The 6,149-nt window shown below is 37.0% G+C and overlaps 1 long non-coding RNA gene across 1 annotated transcript in view; it reads right to left on the reverse strand.

Annotated features, from left to right (window-relative positions):
- LOC125806050 (uncharacterized) overlaps positions 1–3,577 on the reverse strand; it is a 30,456-nt gene extending 26,879 nt beyond the window's left edge. The window contains exon 1 of the long non-coding RNA XR_007441364.1: positions 3,143–3,577. This is a non-coding gene — a long non-coding RNA (uncharacterized LOC125806050). The remainder of the gene's footprint in view (positions 1–3,142) is intronic.
- Between the last annotated feature and the right edge of the window lie 2,572 nt (positions 3,578–6,149).

Here is a 6,149-nt window from a genome sequence, read left to right on the forward strand (position 1 = left end):
GTTTTTAAAAGTGCTGGAAACGTAGCTGCAATGTTGCTTGTGTCAATATTCTACATGAGTCTGAAAACACACACAGTCACAAAGTGAAACTGTATTAAACAGAGAGGGAAAGAGAGGGGACTGTAACCCACAGGGTTACTACAGCAACTAAAACACTGCACTGTTTTCATCATCCACGTTTCACTTGCTGGTTCTGTCCCCTGCAGGTTGCCAGATTCCTTTTTAACTCTACCATAGTGGCAAAAAGGATTTAACACTTCGATTTTAAACAGAGTGAAATGAAAAGGAACGGTCGGTGAGTGAATATTGATTCTGGTGTAGAATATCTCAGAGTCTAAGAACAGATTGGTGTGTACAAGCTGCTGAAAAAAGAGACTATGGTCAGATCAAGCAGGTTTCCCAGCATGACCAGCAGAACCACAACAATATTCTACCAGATTCACCAAAAAAAATCAACATACTAGTGCATCTAAAAAAATAATTATATCATTGAAAAGTTACTTTATTTTAGTATTTCAGGTCAAATGTGAATATATGCACGTACAGCCCTGGAGAAAAATAAGATGAGTGTTTTTATTTTACCAAATTGAAAACCTCTGGAATATAATCTAGAGGAAGATGGATGATCACAAAGCCATCAAACCAAGCTGAACTGCTTGAATTTTTGCACCAGCAGCAAAGGCATAAAGTTAATCAAAAGCAGTGTGTAAGACTGGTGGAGGAGAACATGTCATGATGCATGAAAACTGTGATTAAAAACAGGGTTATTCCTAAATATATATTGAGTTCTAAACTGTTTAAACTTTATAAATATGAAATTGTATTATTTGCATTATTTGAGGTCAGAAAGCTCTGCATCTTTGTTATTTCAGCCATTTCTCATTTTTTGCAAATAAGTGCTCTAAATGACAATAGTTTTTGGGGGGGAATTTGGGAGAAATGTTGTCCGTAGTACTTAACATTTTACTCAAGCATATACATATAAATAGCAAAATCAGAGAAACTGATTCAGAATTGTTTCCCTAGAGCTTTTTTGTAGATGTATTACACACCGAGTGATCTATTTTAAGTGTGTATTTATTTTATTGTTGATGATTACAGCCAATGGAAAAAATCAGTATCTCGGAAAATTAGAATATTATATAAGACCAATTGGTACTTTTTGCAGTGTGGGCAGTGTGTCAAGTCCTGCTGGAAAATAAAATCCACATCTCCAAAAAAGGAGTCAGCTGAAGGAAGCATTGATGTGATTCAGATGTGATGAAACCTGGGCTAATGACAGGGCCTATACCAAACAATTTTACTTAAAAAAAAAAAAAAAAAAATGTAATTGAAAAATACTGTATGTGGATGGGCAGAGCTAGAGGCACTAGGCCTGTGGTGGATTCAGTTTTGAGATACATTGCATTTCTTGCTTTTTAATCATCATTGCGGGAAGCTGTCATTTACAAATAATATAAAAAATATTTGGAAATATGTTTTGACCCACTTTGCTCAAGTTCTTGTTTTCATGACATATGAAATGCATGAACATGTACCATGAACTCCCACCCATGTATACCATGAACATGTCTCCTTATTAACATTCATTCCCAATACAACTCATCCCTGCTTTACTAATCAGCCACCACAGTACGAAAACATGTCATTACTGGAGTACAGTAAAAAAAAAATACTGTACCCTAAAGTATCATATGCCTACAGTCAGCCGGATGCAGCAGCAGCTAATGGAGTGCCTGAAAAATACGCCAAGCTCCTTAACTTCACGATAATTAAAATGTTCCTCAGTTCCTATTCATTGGCAGTAAGAGGGCTTATGAATATGCATGTGAGAGGGGAAGAGAGGTTGAAATTGGGTCAAGAATGCTTCAGATGTTGCAATGCGGCTATAAGGATGAGCTAAACTCATTCAAGCAACCCAGTTCTCTCACACGTCTCCTCTCTGGCCAGGCTAAAGGAAGTGCGATTGTGTTTCAACACGTCCACTCTAGACCATGCTGGAAGTTCTGAAGATCTCTTTAGTTTATATTACATTTCTGGTTATTTTGTCTAACAAGAAGCAAGTTGACAAATGTAACATACAAAAATGTAGTAATAGCATATGGTTCATGGTGTATTTTAAGGTATTTTAACTGTAAGCAAGTTCACTGTAAGTTTGGCCTCATCCTATATGTGACAGTAGGTAAATCACATGGCCAGTAAAGTACACTGCTAAACTAAAAGACAAAGGATTCACTCCTGAGCAGAGACAGACAGGTTTCCAAGGCAATAAATGTATTTTCCACATACAAAATTTGAAAAAAAAAAAAAAAAAATTCACTTCAATAAAATATTGGCACCAAATCAATAGTACAAATCTTCTATTAAAACACAGCACTCCTCATGAAGCAGAACACCACCGCTCAATCCACACATCCAACACACAAGACTCTGGTTATTATTCACACGTTTAAAAATAGAAAAAAAATAAAATAAAAGATATCACAGCTTATATACATAAAACCTTAAAAAGTGACTAGACTAAGACAAGACTTCCCTAAAATTTACTTTAAATTTAAGTCCAACCAGGCTTCCATGAACCACTAGCAAAAAGTATAAGGACTGCAATAATTTAATATAAACCAATCAACCCCATAAATAAACTTAATCAACTGAGCAAAACCCAAAAGAAACCCCAATAATACCAAAAGAACAATAAATGAAAAAAAAAAAATGAATCAAAACAAACCCAAAAAAGCAGCTATAGCTGGAGTTGTCCGTACTTAAACCAAAAAGGCTGGGCCTGTACCATACATGAAATCATGTATATCATCCTTATAAAACAAACATAATTTTTAAACACACAAGATAAGAATAAGAAAATGCTGACACAAATAAGGACTACCACCTCTAGCTTTTAACCTTTTTTAAGTTACTAAAACAAATAATCCATATTACCTTAGCAACATGAACAGCCTTAGCTTCCAACAGGAGCTAGCGGCTAATCAAATGTAAAGCTTATTTAACTGATATGCCTTTAAACGTCTAGCCTAGTCGTTTTTCCCCTTGTCTGCATGCTGTGGGCAGTGTAATTCTTGCGTGCCTAATTGTTAATCTACCTGTTTTGATGAGTGCTTTTAGTTTATTGGCTGGGTAATCTTACCTGTTTAGGGCAGGTGGCTGTTACCTGGGGCACATCCTCTGTTGTTTCCACTCCCTCTTCCTTCCTTGGCGTGTCGTGGCGGGTGAATGCTCTTCTATGTTCCAGGAATTCCCACAAGCGTGCTTTAGGCTAAAGTTCTGCTTTTCTTTGAGTTTATCTTATGAGTTCTGGTACTATGAGTTTCTCCTGCTCCATGTCAGGGCTGAGACTTGTGGTAGGTTATAACTCCTCATTCTGAATTCTTAAATTCCTCCGTGTTTTAAACGTTTATATTTATAGTATGAAGGTACTAGAGACGCTGTGACTTTCCTGCTGTTAGGCGTGAAGAGGTGAAGCCTTGGTGGGTATAAATGAGCTCCCATACACTTCTCAAATTTGTTAGTTTGTAGTATTAATGCTAAGGAGGTGGTCATAATGTTTTGCAGGAAGCCAAGGTGGTGGAGTACGGAGAGTGTCCGCTTCAGCCAGGGTTGCCAGGTCCAGCAAAAATATCCAGCCCAAAGTCAGTCTAAAACCCGCCCCTTAGAAGCTTAAACAAGCCCAAAATGTCTGTTGCACGTTTGAAACAAATGGCAAAATAATTAAGTGTTTGTTTTATAAGGTATTTATCAGTATTGCTATTTATCTTAAAGTCGTTAATAATATTGTAACATGATTGTTCTTTTAGTTATTTTATAACAGTTTTATATCCCATTCTTTAATTAGCAAAATAAATAAAACTCACTTTTACTTACTCATTTGTTTTTGCCCCTCCTGAACTCTCTTCTCTCCTCTTTAACATTTTTTTATTGCCTGGTTATTTCTGGTCACTTTATTTATTAGTTACATTTTCTCCTCCCTCTCTCTCTCTCTCGACTTGTACACGTTTGCCAGCTGTGTTCATATAACATCCAAGGGAACACCCATTTTTTTTTGGTTTGTTTTTTTTTTGGCGGCTGCTGTAATTTTTAAAAGTAGCCCAAAAAAACGCACCCGACACCCCTTAATTTTCACCCGCGACTGAATTTTCAAACAAGCCCAATTTGGTGGGAAAACTGCAAACCTGGCAACTCCGGCTTCAGCTCTTCGTGTGTGATCACCTGTCCCTCCATCCCTCACTGATGCGAGTGATATGAGTGCTACTTTTTTTTGTAAATATTCAGATTATTTTTGGCGTCGCTGCTGAAGGCACGTGACTAAGCGCGTGCTTTGTTTGTGTGTCGGTATTGTTGGTTTTCATATACTTTCCGGGTCCTGACTTGGTTACAAACTGCTGCGGGAGAGGAAAACCTGTTATGGTCAGTAAATGGGGTTATTTACTCCTGTTGCTGGTTTGTATTTAATTTACATATGTCGATATAGCTGTTTGTTTGATTTAAATCATTTTTTTTTTTTGTTGGTGGAAATCTGGAAATGTTGGCTTACTGAACATAAACAGAAATGCTTTACTTGGCCAAATAGACAGTTTTAAGGAGAGAAATCTGTGCAGACTAGACCAGCACTCGTTTGAAAGGGAAAAAAATAAATAAATAAATAAAAATATTAAATATATATATATATATATATATATATTTTAAATAATAATAATGATGATGATGATGATAATTATATATATATATATAAAGTTATATATATATATATATAAAGTTAAGTAAACAAAACTATAATTCTTAAAAAAAAAAATATATATATATATATATATATATATATATATATATACAGTTGTGGTCAAAAGTTTACATACACTTGTAAAAAAACATAATGTTATGGCTGTCTTGAGTTTTCAATAAGTTCTACAACTCTTATTTTTCTGTGATAGAGTGATCGGAACACATACATGTTTGTCACAAAAAACAGTCATAAAATTTGGTTCTTTCATAAATTTATTATGGGTCTGCTGAAAATGTCACCAAATCTGCTGGGTCAAAAATATACATACAGCAACAAAATTTGTCAATTTTGGTGATGTAGCGAGTTGTGTCAATCAAATTAGCTTCATGTCATGGCCTCTTCACTTCTTGTAAGTGATTCTGATTGACTACAGCTGTTGACTTCTCATGAGCCCATTTAAATAGGGCTCATTTGACCCAGTGATTAGACTCAGCTACAAAAGCTACAATGGGAAAGTCAAAGGAACTCAGTGTGGATCTGAAAAAGCGAATTATTGACTTGAACAAGTCAGGGAAGTCACTTGGAGCCATTTCAAAGCAGCTACAGGTCCCAAGAGCAACTGTGCAGACAATTATACGCAAGTATAAAGTGCATGGAACAGTTGTGTCACTGCCACGATCAGGAAGAAAACGCAAGCTATCACATGCTGCCGAGAGGAGATTGGTCAGGATGGTCAAGAGTCAACCAAGAATCACCAAGAAGCAGGTCTGCAAGGATTTGGAAGCTGATGGAACACAGGTGTCAGTCTCCACAGTCAAGCGTGTTTTACATCGCCATGGACTGAGAGGCTGCCGTGCAAGAAAGAAGCCCTTGCTCCAGAAAAGGCACCTTAAGACTCGGCTGAAGTTTGCTGCTGATCACATGGACAAAGATAAAACCTTCTGGAGGAAAGTTCTCTGGTCAGACGAAACAAAAATTGAGCTGTTTGGCCACAACACCCAGCAATATGTTTGGAGGAGAAAAGGTGAGGCCTTTAATCCCAGGAACACCATGCCTACTGTCAAGCATGGTGGTGGTAGTATTATGCTCTGGGGATGTTTTGCTGCCAGTGGAACTGGTTCTTTGCAGAAAGTAAATGGGATAATGAAGAAGGAGGATTACCTCCAAATTCTGCAGGAAAACTTAAAACCATCAGCCCGAAGGTTGGGTCTTGGGCGCAGTTGGGTGTTCCAACAAGACAATGACCCAAAACACACATCAAAAGTGGTAAAGGAATGGCTAAACCAGGCTAGAATTAAGGTTTTAGAATGGCCTTCCCAAAGTCCTGACTTAAACCCCATTGAGAACATGTGGACAGTGCTAAAGAAACGGGTTCATGCAAGAAAACCATCACATTTAGCTGAACTGCACCAATTCT

Source organism: Astyanax mexicanus, chromosome 12, assembly GCF_023375975.1.
Source record: "Astyanax mexicanus isolate ESR-SI-001 chromosome 12, AstMex3_surface, whole genome shotgun sequence".
NCBI lineage: Eukaryota > Metazoa > Chordata > Actinopteri > Characiformes > Acestrorhamphidae > Astyanax > Astyanax mexicanus.